We start from the raw sequence: 13,889 nt of genomic DNA, 5'->3' as shown, positions 1-13,889 counted from the left end.
TGAATTCGCTCTCCATTTTCCACTGAGGGAAAGACGCAGGGGTGGGGAGGAGAGAAAGCTGGACTGGGGAGTAAAAGAAGAGTGAGACGCCTGGCCAGGTTGGCTCAGTGGTTGAGCTTTGACCTATGAACCAGGAGGTCACGGTTCGATTCCAGGTCAGGGCACATGCCCAGGTTGTGGGCTCAATCCCCAGTATGGGGCGTGCAGGAGGCAGCCAATCCATGATTCTCTCTCATCATTGATGTTTCTATCTCTCTCACTCTCCCTTCCTCTTTGAAATCAATAAAAATATATTTAAAAAAAAAAACAGTGAAATATAACTTTATACTCTCTAGGATGGCCGGAATAGAAAAAATGACAACAAGTGTTGGTAAGGGTAAGGGTGTAGAGACGTTAGGAGCCTTGTACATAGCTGGTGGGAGTGTACATGGTGCAGCTGCTGTGGAAAATAGTTTAGTGGTCTCCCAGAAAGTTAAACATAGAATCACCCTATGACCCAGCAATTCCACTCCCAGGTTTGTACCTAAAAGAACTGAAAACAGATGTGCAGACAAAACCTTACCCGTGAGTGCTCATAGCAGCAGCGTTCGCAACAGCCAAGAGGAGGGACAACCCAACGCCCATCAGCTGGTGACGGATGAACAAAACGTGTTTGTGACACTCCCTACTGCAGTGTTTAGAATTCTCCATTCAGCCACTGAAAGGAAAGCTCTTTTTTTTAAGCCATTTTTTAATGTTTATTTTTCAATGACAATTGACATTCAGTGCTATGTTGTATTAGTGTCAGGTGTACAGCATCGTGGCTGGACAGTCATATACTCTGCAAAGTGCTCCCCTGATATTTCCAGTTCCCGCCTGTAATATAGTTACCCCCCCCCCCCCCATCACTGGCTGTATTCGCTAGGCTCTGCTTTAAGGAATGAAGTTCTGCTACACGTTACAACATGGATGGACCTTGAAATCATTATGCCGAGAGAAAGAAGCCAGATACAAAAGGCCATATGTTGCCTGGTTCCATCTACACGGATTGTCCAGAACAGGCAAATCCGTAGACAGAAAGCAGACCAGTGTCTGCCAGGGGCTGGGCGGGGGAGGGAGTCTGTTGAATGGATATGGGATTTCCATATCCATTTGGGATGATGAAATCAGTCTGGAACTAGACAGAGGCGACGATTGCACAACACTGTGCATGTACCAATGCCACACTTTCACACTCTAAAAGGAGTTAAAAGGGGACCCTGGCCCTCAGTTGGGTAAGCCCATCCCCTGACGCCAAGGTTGTGGTTCAGGGCACACAGGAGAAGCAACTACTGTCTGCACAGATCGATGGCACAACACATCGATGTTTCCCTCTCTCTCTCTCTCTCTCTCTCTCTCTCTCAAATCACTACTTTTTAATTTTTTTAATATATTTTATTAATTTTTTACAGAGAGGAAGGGAGAGAGATAGAGAGTTAGAAACATCGATGAGAGAGAATCATCGATCAGCCGCCTCCTGCACACTCCCCGCTGGGGATGTGCCCGCAACCCAGGTACATGCCCCTGACCGGAATCGAACCTGGGACCTTTCAGTCCGCAGGCCGACGCTCTATCCACTGAGCCAAACCGGTTTTGGCCAAATCACTACTTTTTTAAAAAACTGTGTTAAAATGGTAAGTTTTATGTTATATCTATTTTACCACAACAAAAAAAATAATCTAATTTTGAACGACACTTTGGCTGGGATCTTGGTCAGTGATATTAACATCATTTGCTCACATATCATTTAGGTTTCTAACATTCCAGGTTGTCCCGACCCGCGGGACAACAACGGGGGAACGAAGAGACACCCTAGGAGAATGAAACAAACAAGGGACACGAAAGAATGGAGGCAAGACAGGATTCTGATCAAGCCCCCAACTTTATTCTCACAGTGGCAGGATATACACTGTTTTAGGGACGGGGGGGGGGGGGGGTGGAGAAGCCTATTAGCTTATCAGCAGGGCTGTAGCAGGCTCCTATGTGGCAGTAGTTGCTTCAGGGAATAGGATGGTTATCTTTAGCTGCTGACCAAACCTCCGGACATACGTGGTTTCTGGTAATTAGGAGTTTCTGGAGGAACCAGAAACTTATAATTCTTAAGATGGCTTTGTCTAAGCCAATATCTCTAATGGCTCCCAACACCAGGTGATATTTAAATTTTAAGGAGAAAGATATACCACTTTCTATCTGCTTTTTTTTTTCTTTTTGCTTTGTTAATCGTCACCTGAGGATTATTTTTCATTGATATTTAGAGACAGTGGAAAGGAGACAGAGAGAGAAACATCGATGAGCGAGAGACACATCGATTGGTTGCCTCCTCCACACACCCTGACCCGGGCAGGGGACCGGGGCAGGAGATCAAGGTACGTGCCCTCGACCAGAACCGAACCTACGATCCTTCAGTCTGCAGGTCAACGCTCTATGCACTGAGCCAAACCGGCCAGAGCTACCTGCCCTTTTCCAAAAAGGCACCCTATCCTAAGCTCCAGCGGAGACAGGGTGTGAAGGCAGGGCCCTTTCCCCTGTGGCACCTGCAGCCTCCGGTCAGCGCCGTGTATTGATCCCCACAGCCGAGGCCGGCAGGCGGCTGGCCACCCAGCGGATGGCTGATCTACTTTGTCCTCCGGCTGAATCACCTGAAAACCGAGGCCCTGAGCCGCGGCTCCTTCAGCTGGCAGCTCAAGCGCACAAGTGCTGTTCTTGGAGACGCCATTCAGTTGCCTCAGCAAGTGCCTTTCGTGTTCTTGCCGTTTTATCAGACAAGATACTAACAAGGTATGTCCTCCAGGGCGGAGATTTAATAAAATGCTCATTACTGCTTCATCGAAGGCGTTCTAAGGCAGAACTGCTTTGAGTTTTTCCTGCACGAGCGTGGCAGGAGAGATGCACTGCCTTCGTCCAGTCTGGAGGCCCTGCCTTGGTCCACGTTTCAGCCGTTTTAGCCACCACTGCTGTTACACGATCGGTACCAATGTCCACCCAGTGGAAAGGAGAATCATGTCTTAGTGCTGCTAGGACATCGCAGGTCCCTGAGAGGACCTCGGGACCGCCACCCACCCACCCACTCCCTCCCTCCCTGCCAGGGGTCTGCAGACCACACTTTGAAAACTGAGCTTGGTTCCTTTATGGCCATTTGAAAGCAGAACGAATGGGCTCACCCAGAAGCAGGTGCGCTCAGAGTTGTTGACTGAGCGCATGACCCATAGTCGGTGCTCCATAAACGTTTGTGAACCTGGAATAACGTCTCCCACGTCCCATGCGTACTGTGCGCCAGGCATTGTGCTGGACGTGTGATAGACATCGTCTCAGTGAATCTAGCATCCCCGTTTCGCAGACCGGAGAAGCAAGGCTCGGAGAGGGTAAGTACCGCGGCCTAGTGACAACCAGATCCAGGAGTCAAACAGTTTTGTGTGACTTCAAACCACTGCGCCACACGGACTCTGATGTCAAAGGTTTGATGATGGAGAAAAAAAAAAAATAGGAGAGAAAAACAATGAAAGGAAAACTTACGGAAATTTTGTACATTTTCCTAAGAGGGTATGTTCAGGATGACGGCTGTGATCCTGGCGAGCCCCTCCTCACCAGGGTGGGAGTCCAGGTTTTCACCACCCCTGTGGAGGGGCAGACACAAACAACAGCAGCGGGCGGGCGGAGGGGCAGCACACACCGGCGGGCCCAGGTGTGGACTCTGAGATGCAGCAGAATAATGAGACAACTGGGCCTCCCCGCTGCGTCCCCACAGGTGGAGCCGCAAGCAGCGGCTTTCCCCAGGCGCTCATTCCCTGTCCCAGCCCTGAGACTGGGGATGCTCCTGTGATCCTTCCCGGCCTTCCCAGAAGAGGGATTAACCAGCGAAGTGCCAGCTGCCAACCCTGCCAGGTCTTGGCTAATGCCTCAGGCCGAGCTCCCTGCTGATCTGGAATAAGATCCGGCCCCTCCTGACCTCTCCAGCCTCAACTCTCACCTCCCCCCTTTCCAGGGTCACAGCTTTCTCTCACCTCCAGACTTGGAACCACCTGTTCCCTCTGGTTGGGATACCCCCCGCCAGCCCCCCACAACCTCCTCAGCCTGGGTGAATCCTACTCAACCCTCAGCTCGCCTCCTTTAAGAATTCTCCTTCTGGCCAGGTGGCTCAGTTGGTTGGGCTTCGTCCTGGGCACCAAAAGGTTGGTGGTTCGATACCCAGTGAAGGCACATGCTCGGGGTGTGGGCTCAATCCCCGGTGTCGGGCTTGCAGGAGGCAGCCAATCGATGTCTCTCTCTCTCCCTTTTCTCTTTAAAAAGCAACAACATATATATATATTTAAAAAAAAAAGAATCCTTCTCCCTTGGTGCCCACCTCCAAATTGTCATAGCACAAGTCTTCTTACCCCGACCACTCGGTCAGCACCAGGACCAGGACGGCATGGCTTAAGGCAGATACGACCCTTACAGATGTGATAGGCAGTCTGACTATCTTACTTCCCATTAGACTCGGGACCAGGGGTGGTGTTTGCATGTCTCCTGCTATATCCCCGAGTCTCACATAACGCCTGGCGCGGAGTAAGGAGCTCAATAAATATTTGCTAAAACAATGAGTGAATGAATGAACAAAGGAATCCATAGAAAGGAGAGGAGAGGAGAAAAACAGGTGGGAGAGGAATGCGCTGAAGCAGGAAACAGTGGACACAAAGTCGCATTCCATGGGCTCTGCGGATGGGGGACCCAGGGCTGGCGTGAGGGCACACAAAAGACGCAGAGCTTAAAGAGGGGCTGGAAATGCCATCACAAACAGCACACCCTCGAAAGGTACAGTTCATCTGTGCCAACCAAGCCCAAAGTGTCAAGGGATAAAAATTAAATAAGTAAAAATGTTCAGTAATAATAGAAATGGCGATGTGTTAGGTTGGCCGACAGCTGTGACCAACAACCCCAGCATCTCCGTGATGCATGGCAATAAACGTTTCTAGTTCATTCCCCTCCCAAGAGGGTTTTTCTGGTTGAGTGGCTCAGTCCCAAGCAGTGTTGCAGGGATTCAGGAACCTTCCATCTCTGGGTCCACTATCACTCCCAGCTGGGCAGGCAAGGAAGCTGACGGAAAGGCAGGCCTGGAAATGTGCTCATCACTCCTGTCCACATTCCATTGGCCAGAACTCAGTCTTGTGTCCCTGCCTAGCTGCAGGGGAGGCTGGGAATTGTAGTCTAGCGGTGTGCCCTGGAGGACAAGGAGGCGGGGGTCGCTGAATGCAGTCACAGCCCTTATCTAATGAGAATCTACTACACGTCAGGCACCCTGCTAAATAAGTCACAGGCAGGTGGTCATTTCACCCTCCCGCCAGCTCTCATTTACAGAGAAGGAAACGGAGGCTCAGAACGTTTAAGTAAATTTTCTGAGGCGAAAGATTCATGCTTGGAGAATCAACGTGGAACCCTATCTTTTCAACTCAAAGCCTGTAAATGAAAACAAGTAAGGACAGATAATACTAGTGAGCCACACACCCAACATCATCATCATTAAGTGCTCATTTGGGTTAGGATTTTTCCAAGCACTTTCACAAAACCCTATGAAATAGATACTATTAATACCCTTATTTTAAAGACAAGGAAATTGCACAGAGAGGTTAAGTGACTTGGCTGAGATCACTCAGCAAATACACGGCGGAGAAGGAACTCGAACCCAGGCAGCCTGTCTCCAGAGTCTACCTGTCTATTTGCCCCACTCCTGCTTCTCTAGAGACAACAGAAGGAATAATTGCAGGGCAGAACCCCCAAAGAGAAGGGTTGGTATCCAGGGGAGGATGCAAACTGGGGGTTGGGGTGCGGGAGGGAAATAGGACCCTTCTATTTATGCTTCTCCTTTTGAAACAAATCAGAGCAACAGTAAAATGAACTAATATGTCCGTTTTATGCAGGTTGATCCTGGCGCCTTCACTCAGCTGAGGCTAAATCGGTATAATTAAATTAGTGAAATTTAATATGCTCTGATTTTTTAAAAAAGAAAAACATAAATAGAAGGTGTCACCTGCAGTGCTTGTGTAAGTGGATCCGTGTGGCATATTTTAGTTTTAATTGAACTGGCTCTCACCGTGCGGACAAGTAGTTTTAAAAGATACGGTGTATGCAAAGAGTGGACACCCACATGGGTACCACTGCCCTGGAACCCGCAGACGCCCTCACGCATGCCCAGAACCTCTACATTCCCCCCCCCCCCCCCCACCTCTCCAACACACACCCCCATGAAGTTGGGACCTTGTGGCCACACCCCTTATCTTTCCCCCACCTTCCTTGTTTCTTCCAGAGGCATCATTGGCTACTTCACCTGGCGATTGGGCGAGCTGCTAGTTATTGGAGGGACGCGATTGGACGAGGTCGCTGCCTCTCACCCAGTGGCCAGCTTCGATTGGCTGAAGTCTGCAAATCTTCACGTCCATCAGGCAGCAATAAGAGAACTAGGCTTGAGCACCAGGAGCTGGTAGGACAGTGCAGCCCAGGGTGCGGAAGGGCCTGGGGGGTCGCGGGCCACAGGCCACGGGGTCGCAGCTGCTGCCCCGGGAAGGACCCCAGAGGTGCCGGCGGGAACCTCGGGGGACCGGGTGGAGATGAAGCAAGACCCCCAGCGAAATCCCCAGCTTGCAGCGAGCTGGAAAGACAGGACTGGCTCGGAGCCCTGGACTGGAGGCTTCTGCTCAAGCAGGGGGACACTCCCCGCCAGGAGCAGGCACAGCAAGTTGAGGCTGACCAGCAGGGGGCGCTTCTGCCGCAGAGGGTGACCCACCTGCAGGGGTGTATGCGCGAGGCAGCTGGAAAAAGCCAATGGAAATGCTGCCCGGGCCACTGCGCTCAGTGGGTGGGGCCTCGGGTGCAGGGAAAAGTCGCCAGTTCAGTTCGGGTTCAGGGTGCGTACCAGGTCGGGCACTTGCAGGAGACGACCGATGGATGTTTCTCTCTTTCTCCCTCTTCCTTCCTCTCTCTCTAAAATCAATTAAAAAAAAAAACATTAGAAAAATCAAAATGCTACTTGCTGACCACCGCGAGGCCTCTCAGCTTACAAGCTCATCCCCAGAACCACGCGGGGGGGGGGGGGGGGGGGGGTCGAAGACGTGGCCCAGGGAGAAGGGTCCAGGAGAAGTGAGAGCTGCAGGAACCCGGGCCCAGCTCCTTGGGTCTGAAGCGCTGCGACCAGTGGGCAGATAAGCCCTGTCCGTGCAGCAGAAGGAAGGATGTCAGTGGGAATGAGCTCATCCTCAGAGATGGTCGTGAAGTTGGGGGAGACGTTAACTGGAGGACGCGTAAGAAAGCCAACCACCACAGAAAGCCAAAGGCTTCTCGGGGTCAAGGTTTGTTATGTGTGCCCTGCAGTGTGGCTCAGTGGTTGTGTCGACCCATGAGCCAGGAGATATGGTAGCATTCTTGGTCAGAGCACGTGTCCAGGTTGCAGGCTCCATCCCAGGAGCGGGTGTGCAGGAAGCAGTCTATCGATTGATGATTCTCTCTCATCATTGATGTTTCTATCTCTCCCCCCCTCCCCCTCCCCCTCCCCCTCCCTCTCCCTCCCTCTCCCTCTCCCTCTCCCTCACTCTGAAATCAATTATATGTGTGTGTGTGTGTGTGTGTGTGTGTGTGTATATATATGGCCCTAACCGGTTTGGCTCAGTGGATAGAGCGTTGGTCTGCGGACTCAAAGGTCCCGGGTTTGATTCCGGTGAAGGGCATGTACCTTGGTGGGCACATACCCAGTCGGGGGTGTGCAGGAGGCCGCTGATCAATGTTTCTCTCTCATCAATGTTTCTAACTCTCTAACCCTCTCCCTTCCTCTCTGTACAAAATCAATAAAATATATTTTTTAAAAAAGATCTGTTACATGTGAGATGTCTGAGGCCCTGGAATGATCCAGTCCACTTTCTAAGAGGCCGCCATGGGCTTGCTCTAAGTTCTCCGTGGCTCACAGTGCACGGCCCGTGTGGTCCAGGCCGACAGTGGCAAGAATGGCAACAGCCGAAATGGGCAGAATGTCCTTGTTATCGGCGGTAAAGCCACAGAAGGGAGAATGGTGGGTCCTGCTTGTGCTGCCGCGGCTGCGGCTGGTGAACTGAAGCTGGCGTTCCTGTCTGTTGGGGACGGAGCCTGCACCAGGCCCGCGCTGGGCGCGCTGCACAGGGTCGCATGCCTTCCAGGCCGTGATGCCAGCAAAGGGTGAAGGCCACTCGGCAGTCACCTCCGTGATAGGTTCTCCGAGGGCCGGGACATGGCGAGGCCAATGCCGACCAAGGGCACAGGAGAGGTGGGAGGACGGCGACCGCACCGCACCCGCCTGCTCCCGGGTCACGGCATGAGGAGCATCCCAAACACGGACGTTCAATCCAGGGGGAGCAAAGTGCGCGATCATTCCATCAGGATCGACTGCCCCAACGTGACCCTGCGTTTTCCCTTGGGTTAAACTGCCAAACAGAATGTTTGTTGTGTCCTGGCCAGTTTTTCTCAGGGGTTAGAGCGTCAGCCCTCAGACGGAAGGGTCACGGGTTCGATTCCAGGTCCAGGCACTTACTTCGGTTGTGGTTTGATCCCTGGCCCTGGTCAGGGCGGCTGTGGGAGGCAACCAATCGGTGGACCTCTCCCCTGGATCTCTCTCTTTCCCCCACCCCGTCCTCCCTCCCTTCTACTCTCTCTAAAAATCAATGGAAAAAAATATCCTCCCGTGAGGATTAAAAAAAAAAAAAAAAAAAGTTGTGTTCTTCAAAACCAGCAGGGGGCATGCAAGCTGAAATTAAAATAATAACAAATACTACACCAATAGCCAGTGCTATCGGTTTGTGTCCGGGCATTGTGCAAAAGAGTTACATGAATTAATTAGTTTAATAAATCCTTACAGCCCTAGCTGGTTTGGCTAGGTGGATAGAGTGTCGGCCTGCAGACCGAAGGGTCCCGGGTTCGATTCCAGTCAAGGGCACATGGCCAGGTTGTGCGCTTGATCCCCGGTAAGGAGCGTGCAGGAGGCAGCTGATCAATGATGCTCTCTCATCATTGATGTTTCTATCTCTCTCTCCTTCTCCCTTCCTCTCTGAAGCTGTCAGTCCTACATCCTTAGCACTGCGGAGGAGGCAGGAGAGGCTCCCCCACCACCACTGGGCTCACCAGCCGTCAGCCCAGCTCAGGGCTTCTCTGTGGGAGGGCACTGACCACCAGGGGGCAAACCTGCGTTGAGCATCTGTCCCCTGGTAGTCCGTGCACATCATAGCAACCGGTCATTCTGCTGTTCAGTCGATTTGCATATTAGCCTTTTATTATATAGGATACTAATTATTCCGTGAACTTCCCAGACCACCAAAGGGAACCCTTTAAATTCTAAAGTTTTTGTGCTTTAAATAGCAATCTTAGTTTTTTAAACACTATCTTAAATGGAGGATGTGGGACGTGGTTAAACGTTTTTCGATAGCTTAGCGCTATTACTATGCAGCATCGCCCTGCGCTGAGATAGAATCCTGCCTCACCGCGCTGCCAGCCCCAGCACCCTGGTGGCCATGGTCTGCCTCAGGAACACCTTTCTCCAGTCCTACTCTCCCCACTTCCACCCCAACATGTGGCTCATAAAATGCTTCGGGTTAAGAAACCAAATGCCTTTGTTAAAAATTACTGTTTCAGTGTTTGCTTCAGCAGCACATACACTAACATTGGAACGATACAGATGAGCCTGGTCCCCGCACAAGGATGACATACACGCCAGTTCATGAAGCGCCCCATATATATTTTTTAAAATGTCACCTGAGGATATTTTTTCCATTAATTTTTAGAGAGAGTGGGAGGGAGGAAGGGGGGAGAGGGGGGGAGAGAGAGAGAGAGAGAGAGAGGGAGAGAGAGAGAGAAACATCAATGTGAGAGAGAAATATTGATGGCTGCCTCCCACGTGCACCCCAACCAGGGATTGAGCCTGCAACCTGGGCATGTGCCCTGACCGGGAATCGAACTGGCAACCTTCAGTGCACGGGATGACGCTCAATTGAGCCACACCAGCAAGGGCTAAAGGGCCTTTGTTTTTCGGAGCTCTGTACAGAGTCAGTTGTGGGTAAAGTGATACACTGTCTGGAGTTCACATGAAGATAATGTGGGAGTGAGGGCTGGGGCTGGCTTGGCTGAGGCTGAGGCTGAGGTGGACGAGAAAGGCCAGGCTGCCCTGTCCAGTCCTGTGAGCTTCAAAGGGGAGGGAGTGGGTCTCCTTGCTTCTCGTTGCCTGCCCTGCCCGTGCTTGGTAAGAGCTGCGGACTTAAGTTGGTCAGGAAAGAAAGGGCACCTTTTACCCTAAACAACCTGGGCAGGAAGCTCCTGCAATAACCACTTTTGACCACGAGAGGGCGCGGTGGGATGGAAGCCGGGACCAGAATGGACCAGCCAGCCAGTCAGCGGAGACCAGCCCAGGTGCGGTGATGACAGGTGAGAAGGACTGTCGTGCCCAAGACTTACCCTTTGTGGCCACGACATTATTGGATTGCCCAGCAAAGCCAGGACCAGGTGCTGTAAGAACCCCTGCCTCGCAGATGGGAAACCGCGGCTCAGCGTTGGAAACGGTCTGTCCCAAGTCACCAGGCGAGAGGCGGGAGAATAGAGCAACTCCACTCTGACCCCCCTCCCATCCCCTGTGCTGCCGGGCCATCTTTCCTCCGGGGTCCCTTCTAGATGGCCCCCTTAAGCTCAGAGAGGTTTGCCAGGCCTGCTCAGCAGGGGTGCATGGATGACTGGGGGAGAGGCATGGCCGTGGGGTGCCAGCAGCCGGGGAAGGAGCTGCGGACATGGGGAGGGAGGTCCCGGCCACAGAGCGGGTAGATCTGCCCGGGCCCCTGGCAGAGCCGCCCTGGGCGCCCGCCAGGTGTATTAATATCCTGCTGAGTCAGGGGGCTCTTGAGTGTCAGCATCACAAGACCCAGGGGCTGAGCACAGCAGGACTATTCCTGTCTCCGGTGCCCTGTCTCCCACCCGCGCCCCTCCCCCTCCCCCTTCCCCCCAGCATCTGAGTTGCCGTGTGGCCCAAGGAAGTCACTTCACCTGACTGTACTCCCCAGTGGCCTGGGGCATGGGAGGGGCTAAGAAGCAAGAGCTGGGCTTCCAGAAAGTGCTGCCTGGAGGGCCTGCTGCGCTCCCAGCCCTGTCCTGGTTGCTGGGGGTCCTGTGGGGGGGGGGTGGGGGGGGTATCAGAGTCTAGTGCTCACCGTCTGCCCACATGGGGCCCAGCCAGCAGCCACAGCTCGTCGTCGGCTGGCCAACAAGCTCTCCCTGGCATTTGGATTGGGTCTTGGGGATCTGGTCCCATGGGTGGGCACTGGCTGGAGGGAGGAACGGCTGGACTTGGGGGGGATCCACATGGGGGCAGCCATGACAGTAGAGGGGCTCCAGGAGGCTGCCCTGTGCCCCCGGCTGCACCCTTGTTGCTGCCGCAGCCCCCACGCGGCCCTGCACAGGCGGGCGGCGGGAGGATCCTTCGTGACCACCCAGCTCTCGGAAGTGCCCTATAAATGCTTTAAAAACGATTTACGCCTGGCCTGAGTGAAATACGCACGTCATCTCTGGAATAGTTTACTGATTTTTAGAGAGCGAGCAAGGGAGAGGGGGAGAGAGAGAGAGAAACATCGATTGGCTGCCTCCTGCAAGCCCCCTTCTGGGGACTGAGCCCACAACTTGGGCACGTGCTCCGACCAGAAGTCAAACCAGCGACCTCCTGGTGCCCAACCACCTGAGCCACACCGGCCAGGGCTCAACCTTGATGCTACACTCATTCATTCAGCCAGTCCGGCATCTACAGCATTTGCTGAGTGAGTGGATGGATGAATAAGAGAATTCTGTCCCCAGAGAATGCCTCTTCCCACAGCCTCACGCTCAGGCCCCTGCACTGGCCCGCGGCCCCGCACCCCACGCTGTGGTCCCTGAACATCGGCTCCTCCCAGACCCTGCCCACACTTGTCTGAGGGGCTCTGGCTCCATGGCCCTCTAGAGCCCTTATCAGTCACCCCACAGGCCCCAGAGAGGCCTGCCAGGCAGCCCGCCCTCCCCCGCCCCTCGCAGCCCCTATCAGGGGACACATTCCCAGCAGGCCTCCCTCACAAGGGCCGGAAGGTAAACCTGCCACCTCCGGCCCGTGGGGAGGGGCTCGCTGGGGGCAGGAAGGGGGCTGTGGCAACAGGAAGCGCCAGCCTTGGGCTTGTGTCTCCAGGCGGCCTGAGAAACGCGGTCGGGCTGGACGGGACCCTCTCAGGGTGACCCCCGCGGGGTGGGGCGGGGAGGCCGCAGGCCTGTGCTGGGTCCAGGGCTTCAGCCGGAGGCTGGGGCGGCCCTGCCTTCCTTCCCCTGGGCCCGGCCGCTCAGCACCTGCCTGTGCACAGCTAAGCCTCGATTTTCTCCTCTTTAATGGAGATACTGGCAGCTCTCGGCCTCCGGTGTGCGGGGACCGGCAGTGTGTGCGGCCACAGGCGCTGCTGACACCTCCCTCCCCGCAGTCACTCCGCCACCGCAGCAGGTGGCCGCCAGCCTCCATCAGCAGCGCCCTGGGAACGAGATACGACGGGCACCCCCGTTCCCATTGTGAGGGTGGAGGCCTGGGGCTCGGGCGGATGGGATCAGTGTCGGGGTCACACGGCTCTGAGCGGAGGAGCCTCCCATCTGTCTGACCTCGCTGTCTGTTCTGCCACATCCGGTGCCTTCAGAGGCACCTCCTTCTCGCCTGCCCACATGGCTGACGTCATCACGCCGGAGGCCTCAGCTGCCCCAACCGCGGCCGCGGCAAGGTCTTTGCCGGGCAACGTCACAGCCAGTGCAGGACACCGGGGCCTTGAGCCCCGGTCCTGCAGACCCACTCAGGCCCCTCTGACCTTCGCACAGAGCCTCTCCCAGGCCCTGCAGACCGCAGGGTCATGGGTTCCATTCCTGGCCCAGGGCCTGGTCCAGGGCGCATACCTGGCTTGCAGGTTTGGGTCCCAGCTGTGGCATGTGCAGGAGGCAACCGGTCCACGTCTCTCCCTCACCGTACTGTTTCTCTCTGTGTCTCTCCCCTCCCTCCCTTCGACCCACTAAAACGTCAATGGGAAACAGTACTAGTATCCTCAGGCGAGGACTCACAACAACCAAAGGAGAGTGCCATGCAGGATGGAACTGGCGCTATCCCAAAATATCGCGGGGATGGTTTCACATGAGAACAATCAGCGCCATTTCCCACCGTCATGGTTAAAGGAGGAACAGCGACAACGTCGTTTTGATAGGTCGATGCTGAAGAAGGCTTTTTAAAAGTTTCACATAAACTCACGTACAAACTTCCCGACAGCGTCCGCCTTCCTCGCGCCCCCTGAGCGGAGAAGCGCCGTGTTCCCTGGGCCCGTCTGCTCAGCCGTGAGGGCTGCCGGTCCTCCTGGAGCAATGAGATGAGAAGAAACAAAGAAATTAAAAACACAGGGCAGCCAAAACCGGTTTGGCTCAGTGGCTAAAGCGTCGGCCTGCGGACTGAAAGGTCCCGGGTTCGATTCCGGTCAAGGGCATGTACCTTGGTTGTGGGCACATCCCCAGTAGGAGATGTGCAGGAGGCAGCTGATCGATGTTTCTCTCTCATCGATGTTTCTAACTCTCTATCTCTCTCCCTTCCTCTCTGTAAAAAATCAATAAAATATATTAAAAAAAAAAAAAAAACACAGGGCAGGAGAAGAGAAAAGGACATATGTTCTTTCAGGTACGATCAGCTATATTGAAAACCAAAAAGGAGAGTTTAGCAAGATGCCCACATAGAAAATAACATACAAAAGGCAATTGCATTTTTATACACTGGGAACAATTTGAAAATGTACCTTAAATAAGTGTGTGTGTGTGTGTGTTGCCCTGGCCAGTGTGGATCAGTGGTTGGAGCCCCCCCCCCCCCCCGC

General features: G+C 53.9%; 1 non-coding gene across 1 annotated transcript; it reads left to right on the top strand.

Annotated features, from left to right (window-relative positions):
- The first annotated feature begins 9,638 nt into the window (after nucleotides 1-9,638).
- Nucleotides 9,639-9,744, top strand: LOC132212872 (U6 spliceosomal RNA). Its single transcript, XR_009447815.1, has one exon. It is a non-coding gene; the product is annotated as a U6 spliceosomal RNA (small nuclear RNA).
- The last annotated feature ends 4,145 nt before the right edge of the window (nucleotides 9,745-13,889 follow it).

Source organism: Myotis daubentonii, chromosome 11 (genome assembly GCF_963259705.1).
Source record: "Myotis daubentonii chromosome 11, mMyoDau2.1, whole genome shotgun sequence".
NCBI classification, from domain to species: Eukaryota; Metazoa; Chordata; class Mammalia; order Chiroptera; family Vespertilionidae; genus Myotis; species Myotis daubentonii.
Note: the sequence above shows the minus strand (reverse complement) of the source record. Positions and strands in the feature narration are given on the sequence as shown.